The sequence below is a fragment of the Pelodiscus sinensis genome, chromosome 4 (genome assembly GCF_049634645.1).
Source record: "Pelodiscus sinensis isolate JC-2024 chromosome 4, ASM4963464v1, whole genome shotgun sequence".
NCBI lineage: Eukaryota > Metazoa > Chordata > Testudines > Trionychidae > Pelodiscus > Pelodiscus sinensis.
Window position 1 is genome coordinate 27495768 of NC_134714.1, and position 12559 is coordinate 27508326.

Here is a 12559-nt window from a genome sequence, read left to right on the forward strand (position 1 = left end):
CTTCCCTGCTTCTTGGGTTTAGACATGATAGGAGCTGTGTTTAGACAGGTAATCACCCATCCACATTCCAAATCATTTTCTTGGCCAGAAGTCACTAAAACCAGTCATGGTTTTCCATGGTATCTGTAAGGTAGTTGTAGTCACATGTTGCGAGTTTTGATGGTTCATTAACACCAACCCAGACATACACCAGTGACTTACACTTGGGAAAAAAGTCTGCTTCTTGACATCAAGTGGATAGCACTACAGAATCCAATGGGTAAACTGAGTGACACAATTTTCGTAATCAAGAAATTTATCACTTTCTCTACAATTACAAAATATCCTATCTGAAAACTTTCTTTTAGCAAGAACCACAGAGTTGCTGCAGAGTATCTGGATGAGGCTGTCTGAATGGAATAGCCTAAACTAGAAAAAGAAAGAATATGAGCTCTGGGATATAAAATAGGGGAAACCAGGTGGAGAAATGAGCAAGTAGAAGGGGGAATGCTGGGCTTAGGAAAAGAGAGAGAGAGAGTTTTTTAATATTCAGAGATGGATTTAAGACCCAATATGAACCCAGATCCAGATCTGAATTATGAACATCCCAAATTTTGGATCTGGAGTTTTGGTTTTGTTTAGTATAAAATGAAACTCTGGTCCTTAGGTTCAAACATCCTGAAGGTTCAGCAGCATCTAGATCTGGTATTTAAAATCAAGCCTACACTAATTTATTTTCCCCTGTACATGATGAAAACTCATTCATTCAATACTAAAAACATGTTTTAAAGCTTCCATTTAATTCCCTTTGTCCTGGTCTACACTAGGGAGTTAACTCCCATTATTTCAAAACATCAAGTGGAGCATCCACACTAACAAACCTGTTATTTTGAAATAAGGGGCCGGTTATTTTGAAATAACTCCTGCTTTCCATGAGGAATAATGTTTATTTTGAAATCACAGTATTTATTTAACTATTTCAAATTAGCAGTAGTGTGGATGCTTCATGGCTGTGATTACCCCTCAATGCTTCCTGGGGCTTGTAGTGTCAACAGTAAGGGGGTCTGCCTCAGACTAATTTTGAGGCTTTCTTGTCGTGTGGACACACTATTCCGGGACTTATTTCAAAATAAGTTATTTCTAAATAATTTCCTTCCTTTGGAGAAGAAGGTACAATAGAATCTATCTATCTATCTATCTATCTACAATGAACTTGGCAGGAGATAAACTTCCTGTTAGGTGCAATGGAATGAAACTATACTGATTCATGGAATGAAACATGTGTCTAACTGTACTGAAATGAGCATAGTGGAATTGTGGGTTGCGTGACACTGTGTAGCATGTGGCTGTTGTGGGAAAAAATGGCTTATTGCATGGGGAGGGCTCCCTGCATTTCACTAAAAGGTGAATATTCCTAAAGCACTAAATGTAACATGCTAAACAAGTGTAACCCAGAGCTATTGAGACCTCTAAGAAAGCAAGAAGTCTGCTCTACAGCCTTAGCTAAGTGCCTTTTAGATCATGCAGTAGAGGCTCATGGCTTTAACCTCTAAGGCACCAGGTTCAATCCCACCTGCCAACAACCAAGGTCTGTGGATTTTACACCAGTATTTAGAGCTGAACTTCATACATCTCTCTCTCTTACTTCTAGCTCTGAGAAGCAGATCTGCTGCTGAGCTAAATAGCTGGGATTTTTTGATTATAAGGTGTTCAATTTATGGGAAAATTGGCAGTGTTGTGTGGAAAATTCTTATAGTTTTCTTCAAATGCATTGGAAGTGTTGTCAGACATGCCTCTACAGGCTCCATAAACGTCAGCATACAGCATCCTAGACATGCAGGACTAATTCTTGTGCCTGACTCACTCCAACTTTGCATTAAACTATGATACTGTAAAGCCAGGCCTTCCCACTCTGAAAATGAACTGGCAAATCACATTTTTTTTAAAGCACCATTTAGAAATGTTTCAGCTTTAAAACATTGATTGGTTCTTGTGAAATCCAAGCCTGGCTTCTTCCACACTTAAAAACCTAAGGCTATATCTAGACGGCATGCTTCTTTCGGAAGAAGCTTTTCCAAAAGAGATCTTCCGGAAAATCTTTTTTTGAAAGAGCATGTCCACATTGATTGGATGCTCTCTCACATTTCAGTTGTGATTACTGTGGCCAAAGTGGCCACCTGTGCTTTTTCCTGAGGCCTCTTCTTTTGAAAAAACACTCTCTTCCATGTCCACATACGCCTTTTCCCGAAAAAGTTTTTTTGGAAAAAGGCTTCTTCCTCGTAAAAAGAGGTTTATTGCTGTTGGAAAAACCCCTCCATTCTTTTGACTTTCCGTCAAAAGAAAGCAATAGCAGTGTGGACATAAGTGTAGTTTTTCCAGAATAACAGCCGTTTTTCCAGAAAAAACTCTGCAGTGTAGACATACCCTTTTCCCTTGTGGTATATATCAAAGATCTCTGCAAACAATCCAAGACTAGTAGTAGAGTAACTCCTTCTGCTTGTTTATTGGTCAGTGGTGATACATATCACTGTTTGCCAGCTGGGCATTTTAGTATTATCTAGAAGAAGGAAAATAAAAGAGTCATGTCTAAATATGGAAAAGGTAATAAATTAGCAAAATGGTTTTGATCCTAATCAAAGGAGGCATCAGAATTGTCCGATTAAAAATAATTCCTGACCTCCTTTTTACCAAGGAGGATAGTTTCTTGGGGGCCAGGAAATAAACACTGGAGCTGCCCAGTGCCCACGGCACCCCAGTGCAGTGCACAAACACAAGAGACAGCTACACTAGTCAGCAGGGCAGGACTCCAGGCTGATGCAGCTGCAAATGGCAGTAGAATTTACCTTCTTATTAAAATGCCACAGAATTCTTGGCTTTTGCAGCATATAGCCACAAGGAGGTCATGTACTGCAGCTTGTCCACTTCACCGTGCTTTCCCAGACCAAGTCTTTTGCTGTCTTTTCCCTCCAGAAAAAGGAGCTTGGTGTGTTTCCAATGCTATCCTTACTAGAAGAGACCCTTCAGGGCAGTAACAAGGAGGAGAGAAGCTTATGCAATTGATTATCTTACCGATTGGAAGGATAAAGAAATCTTATGGAGGAAGCAGGAGAGAGGTCTCTAAAGACCCTGCATATGTCCATCAGGGTTTGAATGTAGAACCCTCTTCACTGTGAGCCTGGCTTTGGAACCATATTCATTTGGAAAGGCAAGATTCATTATCCAAGAGAACAGTTTGCCAAGAGTCAGGGTGGAAGCTGCATCATTGACAGTTTTTGAATCAATATGGGATGGCTTTTTCCCCTAAAAGATCTGCTCTAGGAATTATTTTGGGACAGTTCTATAGTCTATGATATATAGGACATAAAATCAGATTATCACAGCTGTTCCTTCTGGTCTTTGAACCTATGAACCAATTTGTACAGTTTAAGGATTCACACATTTTCAGGCCACTAAAGTACCATTAGATTATCTAATCTCACATTGTATAACAGAAGCCATAGAACCGTACCAAGTAATTCCTGCAGTTAGTCCAAGAACTGATGGTTGAACTAAATCATGTGTTTTTATATTGTGCTTCCCATCTCACAGTAGTGTTTAGCTGTGATGGCAGTTTGTGATAGACCAACTGCATGGATTTCTGATCCTACCTGGCCAGGCCAGGAATACAGTCACAACAGTCTTTATGGTGCTGAAACAACTATATAAGTTTTAATGGCTTAGCTGAGCTCTGGTTTTGGAAATACCATCCCCAAATGGCAGGAGAATGGAGTTTGACAAACTGGAAGTAAACAGGGGCTTTTCATTAACCATTTATTTCTAGTAAACAGATCCCTGAGACCAAATTTTCAGCTTGTAAGTGTCACAGCTCAGCTAAAGGGAATGGAATTATGCTCATTTTACACCAGATGATTTTTTGTCCCCTGGTAGCAACTGTATCAGTTGATCCGAAGCCCACTGAATTCGACAGGAATCTTTCTGTCTTTTCACTTCAATGGCATTTGGATCAGGCCCCAAGTGGACATTTTGAAGGCTTCACAGTTGTTTTGTTTCATAGGGATTGACAGCTAATGATGCACTAAACAGGCCTCTAGCTTAGTCATTATCACAAGACAGTTTATCATTAGCCATTACCATTAGTGGAGGAGAGCAAGTTGGGATGAGGTGGAGTGTTATCCCTTCTCAGCATACCTGCTTTTCCAGGCTCAAACCATTCCCTGAGGGGAGTCTGTTCCTTCTGCTTTCATACAGTGCAGGGCCATCCTTAGGATTTATAGGGCTCTATGCAGTACTATTAAATTAAGCCCAGTGGCAGCCAACGAGGGGCAGTTTTTTAGAAATGTGTTTTTATAATCTTCAGCAACCCAGTAATGAAATATTTTTAAAGCAAAATTTTAATTAAGGCTCTGTAGACTAATACAGTACATTCAGAAACTAACAGTATATACTTGGGATACATCTACACTGGCGGCTTCTAGCACAAGAACTCTTTTGTGGAAGAGTTCTTATGCAAAAACTATTCCACAAGAGAGCGTCTACACTGCCATGTGCTTTTGCGCAAGAGCATCTATGGCAGTGTAGATGCTCTCTTCTGCAAGAAAGCTCTGATGGCCATTTTAACCATTGGGGCTTCTTGCGCAATAAATTAATGTTGCCTGTCTACACTGGCCTCTTCTGGAAGAGTTCTTGTGCAAGAGGGCTTATTCCTGAGAGGGAGCGTCAGAGTTCTCATGCAAGAAGCCCTGATTTTCTACAGTACAACGTCAGTTTACTTGCACAATAATGCACGGCCAGTGTAGACAGGTGGCATATTTTTGTGCAAGAGTGGCCAGTTTCACACAAGAACGCACCAGCGTAGACACAGCCTTGGAGCTGGAAAATGCCTGTTAAATGGCTTTGTTACCACCTGAATGGCCCTTGCATAGGTTCAATGTTCTGCTAATAGCACTCTCAGACTTTTTAAACTTGTAAGTTAACTCCAGAAGAGAAATAGAACAGGAATAGAAAGAGACCAGTCAATGGACATTAAAACCCAGTGGTGCCTCTAGTTTTCAGATGCCCTATGCAACTGCATATGGGTAAGGATAGCCTTGATACAGTGTAGTCCCCTGACATGGCTTTACTTGGGAACAATCAAGTGTTTGCTGATGGGAAATTACACAGAATAAGGGCAAAAGGGATGGGATTAGAATATCCTCCAGAGGGACAGACCAAAGTAGGCAGGCAAGCCACAAAGGTGCAGAGAGATGGAAACATCACTCTTCCTCCTTATAGCACTCTTCACTCTGCCAGTGCAGGAAAAGTGCCTGAGAAAGAGCCACTAGTCCTTCAGTTATCCACGTATAAGCCCCATTAAAGTAGAAGGGATTTGATAGTTGTGACACTTTCTTTTGTTCAGGCTACCTATGGACCTTGGATGTACCTCTCAGAAGAAACTCATGGCTGCATGTTGACAGCCCCATTATCTGAAGTTAGCCCAGGGCCACATTCTGTTCTAAATTGCAGCCATGCCACACCATGGCTACGTCTAGACTGGCATGATTTTCCGGAAATGCTTTTAATGGAAAAGTTTTCCGTTAAAAGCATTTTCGAAAGAGAGAGTCTAGATTGGCACAGATGCTTTTCCGCAAAAGCACTTTTTGCGGAAAAGCGTCCGTGCCAATCTAGACACGCTTTTCCGCAAAAAAGCCCCGACCAGATTTGTTTTCCGCAAAAAAGCCCCGATCGGGGAAAATGGCGGTCGGGGCTTTTTTGCGGAAAACAAATCTGAACTGTCTACACTGGCCCTTTTGCGCAAAAGGGTCTTTTGCCTGAACGAGAGCAGAATAGTATTTCCGCAAGAAGCACTGATTTCTTACAGTAGGAAGTCAGTGCTTTTGCAGAAATTCAAGCGGCCAGTGTAGACAGCTGGCAAGTTTTTCCCGGAAAAGCAGCTGATTTTCCAGAAAAACAGGCCAGTCTAGACACAGCCCATGAGATTAATTGGTTTACATAGGTGTGAAAGCTGAACATCGCACAAAGTAGGAAGCGTCAGAGGGTCTGTAAGCTTGAACAATCAGATCAAGGGTATTTTAAAGAAAAAACACCTTAGAACCCAGATGAGGAGTCAGAATATGGAGAAGAAATAAAATTTACACAAAGCTGAAGTTAGTTGGTACATAAAGAAAATCACTCAGCATATTAGCGAGATTAAAAAGACCTGGACTTTTATCTTAGAAAAGAGGAGACTAAGAGGGGATACAATAGAGGTCTATAAAATCATGACAGGTATGGAGAAAATGCAAAAGGGAAACGTATTTACTTGTTCCCATAGCATAAGAACTAGGGATCACCAGATGAAATAGGTAGCAGGTTTAAAACAAACAAAAGGAAATTTTTTTTCACACAGCAAATAGCCAATCTGTGGAACCCCTTGCCAGATCTGTGTTTTAATAGCACCTAATGCAATAGGGTCTGGGTCCATGACTGGGACTCCTAAGACTTGCTGCAATACAGCTAAGAAGAAATTCTCATATAAAGGTTGTGGTAGGTGAGTCCCCCTCCTGGGTCCCTGACCTCTGTTCTGTCCACTATCCCAAGTTTTAGGGCCACAGCATGAAACTCACTCTGGCCACATCTAGACTGGCATGATTTTCCACAAATGCTTTTAACAGAAAAGTTTTTCATTAAAAGTATTTGTGGAAAAGAGCATCTAGATTGGCACGGACACTTTTCCGCAAAAGCACGTTTTGAAGAAAAGCATCCGTGCCAATCTCAACACGCTTTTGTGCAAAAAAACCCCGATCGCCATTTTCACAATCGGGGCTTTTTTACGCAAAACAAGTCTGAGCTGTCTACACTGGCCCTTTTGCTTTGCACAAAAGCTTTGCACAAAAGGGACTTTTGCCTGAACAGGAGCAGCATAGTATTTCCGCAAGAAGCACTGATTTCTTACAGTAGGAAGTCAGTGTTCTTGTGGAAATTCAAGCAGCCAGTGTAGACAGCTGGCAAGTTTTTCCCAGAAAAGCAGCTGATTTTGCAGAAAAACTTGCTAGTCTAGACACAGTCTCTTAGTTTTAGCACTTGACCTTCTGTCCCTCAAAATAAACAATAGTGTTGGGCTTGAGTCCTGGGCCAGTCAGGGCTGAGTAGTAAGTCCTCCTCCTCTAGCCCCTTGTGGATACAGAGCCTTTCAACACCCCCTGCCCAAGCCCCTCACCTCCCTATGCACCTTTAGCAGAGGGAGATTCTACTCCTCTGTATCATCACCTGGTTGGTTGTTCCTCTCTGCACTCCTCAATTCCCCCCTCCCCCCCCCCCAAGGCTTTTAAAGAAGCCCTGTAGCAGCCTGATTCAGCTCACCTGGCCCTTAATTAATTTGTAGCCACTCTGTCTCAGCTGCCCCTAATTAGCCAGGGCCCTTGCTGTTCCTCTTGTAATGGCTGCCTCTTTCCCATTTTAACAAGCCTTTTAACCTTCCCTCTCAAAAGGTCTTTCTCTCTTTCATCTGCAAATTTCCACAGGGAGCAGATGACAACAACTACAAAACTCATATTATTGATATAACTTGTTATTTCACTACTTTCAAAATGGCATGCTGGAATATATGACTTTTGGGAACTATGGAGTGTAAACAGAAATTTGCCTAACAGATGCATTTTAGCCTTAAAATATGTAATTGTTTAAAATAATATATATGCAACAACGTAATAAAAATAAATTCAAACTTGAGGATCCTAGTGACAATCTCTTTGAATTCCCCTGTTCTGGTATTCAGCTGATATATAACTACTATTATAAAGCCAGGACTACTACAAAAGTCACTGTCAGCTATAACAGGAGTGATTTAACATTTCTAGTGTATATTGTGACATTATTACCTGTTCCGTCTGCCATATGTTCCTAGAAATAACTCCAACTTTAAGCTTCTTTCATTATCATCAGCTTACAAGTCAAGTTTTTTAACACTTTAAAGTTTTTCCTTTATTAGAAATAAATCAAGGTGTAATTTTTAACAAGAAGTTTGAGAACAATAAACCTGAACGCTGTCAGCTTTGCTGTACAATGCACACTTTTAGATTTTCATATTTAAGGAACCACAGATAATAAAGCTCAGCTGTGCATGATACACACAAAAAGAGTCCCTGCCCCACAAAATGTACAATCCAAATAACAAGCACAAACGAAAATCTCCCTGCAGGGAGACAAAGGAGAGAGTTTACTTAGTGTGTTTTCTCTGTGGTTGGTTAGTCAATCTCTCTCAGAAAACATTCTAGAAAGTTTGTATTATGAAGTCTTTTGCACTTTTGTGAGACACTATATATGATCTTCTGTCACAACCAGTGTTCTGCCTTCTGACCTGCAGTGTGGTCATCTGCAACTGAAATTCCACTGGGTCATTAGCACCTTAACTACTTTCAAGGGGTGGTATTCTGGGCTGCAAATCCCATTCATCATCAAAAACTACTTTTGAAAGATAGAGTCTAACAACAAAACAAAAATAATGGTAATTAATCATAATCCTCGCTAGTAGCATGATCTCTTTTGCAATTGAAACAAAAATATAAAGAAAAAACAGCTTTTTGAGGAAGAAATGAAAAATGGTGAGGAATTAGAATAAATGAGAGTTTTTCAGTCACTATAAGAGAAGAAGAAACACATACCTTCACTCCGAATATTCCTTAGAGGAGGTTAATGTTGGTAAAGAGAGAGATTTCTCACCATGTGGACAGGCAGGCTCTGACTGTTGTATGAATGATTTCAACTTCTGTTTTTCTGCTCAGCTATAGAAAGAATAAGCTCATCCCACTGTTCATGACATCAGACTCCTGAGTTTTTTCTCTCCTGGCTGTAAACTCCTCCAAGAATGGAGTTTGGCAGCTATTTTCAATGTGAGGTTACTGGTGTCTGACTAAAACTTGTGAATAATACAATTCAAGCTAAAATCCAGGAAGTGCCATGAAAATCCCTCCCTCTCCTACTTCCAAGTTTTATGCTTGATTCTGCTTGGGGCGGAATGCTTTCTTAATCCTTTTGGTTTCATTAGGAGTCGAGGGTGCTCTCTGCTCTAGAGGTGATCAGAAATGTTATTGGTAATATGTTTTTTTAAATGGAAAGTGCTGATTCTTCAAAATGGAAACTATTGTGGGAAAGGGTCAGGTTTAACAAATTTTTCTACTTTTTATAATTATAGTTTTCTACATCAGAATGACTTTTGGTTTTGAAATTTAAGTTAATTATATTTTTTTTAATCAAAACAGAAAATGAAATGTTTTGATTGACCCAAAACTATATCTATATCTATATATATTAATTTGGGCAGGACATTTTCTAGAAATCTCAAAATTGTTCATGGGAAAGGCAAATCATTTCCCACACAGCTGTACTGATGGCCTTGCAGAACTGGGGCCTCTGTGAAATTATTTAAATCCTAACAGATTAAGTACCACTTTTGCCACTGAAAATACTTTCAGAGAGATAAATCTATTATTCGTATTTTCATAGACTTAATAAGAGTCAGAGAAATTTACTGTCCCTCAGCAGAATTGCTGGTGACTTACTTTTGTGGAAGTACTATGTTTTCCCCTTTCATAAAGGGTGAAATTATTTCTAGAGAACTTGTATGAGCTCTATGCATTCCTTAACGGGATTTAAGTGTTTCATAAAATCTTGTGCTAACCCACCACACTGGAATAGATTACATCCCAAAAGCAGAGCCTGGATTTTACTGTCTAAATGACTTTTGGTCTGGATTAGAGAAAACATCAAACCAACAAAGAACTGATATAATATCTCCATGAAAGAGAGACAGGTGCTCATCTTGAAATATTGCACTTCTGAATTGAAACACAAAATGACATTCACCACTGCAAAAAGAAAAGGACACCTCTTCATTTAAAGCTACAGCATGCAGAAAACAGAATGGCACTGCCTTTCACACTTCAAATTCTTCCTCCGTAATTAAAAAAAGCAAATAAACATTTTTTTGTTATTATTTAATCTTATGAGAAGCTTGTCTTTATGTTGTGATCATACGTACCCGCCAGAAAGGAAATTTAGCACTTGCTTTTTCTCCAGTTCTCTAGCTACATCCTTCAGTTTATTTCTATAGTAACGCTATCATCTAAAACTTCTTCAGGCCAATAAGAAGGATAATCATTTACTTTCTGGCTCACTGTTATCAGCTTGTTTCAATACCTTTCCTTTTCTGAAACTCTTATAATAGTTTGCTCAATGTATTTCTATATTGTCCTAGCCTCTACCAGATAAGTCATTCTTCCTCATTCCTTCAGCACCATTTCCCTCAGTTCCAGCCCTCCTTCCCCTTTGCCAGTACTCTCCACTCTAAGTTTATAATCCGAGAACTCATAGCTTGTGGGTTCTTTACATTGCGTTTTTCATTCAGTCCTTTTGTTAAATCTTTGCTCAATAAAATCTAGTTTGTTAGGAACACTTTAGAACAAACTCCTCTTCAGATTTCTGTGTGGTAGAGGGTAGGGGAAATCTTTTTGGTAACAGAAAGTTTGCATTGCAGTTGTTGCAAACTTTTATTATTTAATGCCCTTTAAGTGTCTGAACAAGGGGTTCTACTAAAGCAAGGCTACTCAACACACGGCCCATGGGCTGCATGTGGCCTGTAGTTAGTTTGTTTGCGGCCCAAGGGTGGAAGCCAAAACAAAAAAGTAGTCAATATAATGGTCTTCTGTTGATATGCATTTTAGTAGTTAAATTCCTAGATCGTCATTGCTCATTAAAAGTGCTGTCATATAGGTGGAAATCGGGTAACTATTGCATTTTATTAATATCAGCAGAACTGACTTAAATGGGGCCTGTGTATTGTGTAGTTTTGCCTTAATCTTTGTATTCATGCCAGTCAGTGTGAAAAAAGCTCTTTGCATATATATTTGCATGTAGATGTAACCACACTTAAGTTGAGGCCCTCGGCATATGCTGTGAGTATCATTGTGGCCCCTGGGGCTTCCAAAGTTGAGTAGCCCAGTATTAACCTATTTGTTGTTGAATAAAAAGCAGCAGATCTAGTGTGCTATACTCCATTAATACTGAAGAATACTTGACATTTCTCAAAATCCAATAGAGGGCTGTTATCAGAAAGAATCCAGGAAACCTACATGTAGCTAAAACATTCCCACATACTTTGATGGTTTCTTATGTGTAGTTCTTTACTTCTGGCCACCTGCCAGAAGCACCATAACTAAACACATCGATTTATTCTCTGCAAATTCAGTGCTTTGATCAAAGCAAAGTGGCCCATAGCAGCAGATGACTTGAAGCAGTTTCAGTCGCTTCTCTATAATAAGACATTGTCCTTTCCATATCCTCATGTGAGTCTAGCCACTGTAGGTCTTGTCTATACTTACATGTAGATCAATGCTAAGGAGATGGATCTTCCAAGGTTCGATTTAGTGGGTCTAGAAAGGACCCACTAAATTGAATGCTGATGGCGCCCTCGTCAACCCCAGTACTCCGTGGGGTCGCGAGGAGTAAGAGAAGTTAACAGGGGAGTTGAATCCAGATACATCATTCTCATAGCTAAAGTTGTGTATCTTAAATTGAATTTCTTGTGAAGGGTATACCTGACCAAAGAAAAAACTTCTGAATGAATGTTTCTTTATCTGCCATCTTTGTGATGTTGAAATAATTCAACCAGCATCCTTGCTTGTAAACTGTTTGGTATTATTCCACTGTAAACGATTCTGTTGTACTGATAATTACTTTTTTTCTACGGAAATAGGGATAAAGTCTTTATCTCCCTTCTGACTTGGCCATTTAGAAAAATGATATATTGGATTACTTTTAATTAAAACATTTCTTGTGTAGTATCCATCACTATAGAGTTCTCTGGATGTAATAGGAAAATCATCTAGGCAAGAGAAGCTGTGCACACTGATTTCACTTGTGGATGTGACTCTACTTTCAGTAGCAATCATGAGAACTTGTCAGCATTAGCATGTTTTACTGAAGTAGACGCATTTAAAAAAACTCTTATGCGAGTCACTGAGATATTACTGATTTGATCAAGTGCATTCCATATCCCGTGTAGTAGGAATGCTGCTGGAATTGGTATTAGCTTACTTTTCAGAAAAAGGTAAACTTTCTTAAATTGAGGCTTCTTCCTGGATTTTTTACTGATACTCAGTCAGAAACAGAGTCCTTCTTTCTATCCTGGCTGCTATTAGAAGTGTGATACCAAGTGTCTTTGGACTTAGAAGTCTGTATTCTGTCCTCCTTGGTGTGGAGGGCATAAAGACATGTGGCCAAGAGCATGTCATGCTACAGTAATCCCAGGCTGGTGTAACCTGTCACCTTCAGGGCGATGACCTGCCAGAATAATTAGGATTCTCTAAATTACCCTGGGGGTTGAATTGCCCCAGAATTGGTGGACTGCTGTGATATTATAAAGCCACCATTGGCCTGGCTTCTGGCTGTGTACTGAGCACAACTTGGCCAGATCCAAGAATCAGAGGTCAGTATGTTTACTACAGTCTTGAGGGGACTATTTTCTCTGACAAGAACTCATGAAATGTAATTATCCCCACAATAGGTGCTCAAACTTCTTTTATAACGAGAGCAATTCCTTAGCTTT

The 12559-nt window shown here is 39.8% G+C and overlaps 1 protein-coding gene across 10 annotated transcripts in view; it reads right to left on the reverse strand.

The window, feature by feature from the left end:
* BDKRB2 (bradykinin receptor B2) overlaps positions 1-8876 on the reverse strand; it is a 42131-nt gene extending 33255 nt beyond the window's left edge. For 7 of the 10 annotated variants that reach the window (XM_075926626.1, XM_075926624.1, XM_075926627.1 and 4 more), the window contains exon 1: positions 8619-8876. The gene's annotated coding sequence lies outside the window, so the exon portion shown is untranslated. The remainder of the gene's footprint in view (positions 1-8618) is intronic. The other 3 variants (XM_006133703.4, XM_006133704.4, XM_006133705.4) reach the window with 2 other exon arrangements.
* Positions 8877-12559: the final 3683 nt, after the last annotated feature.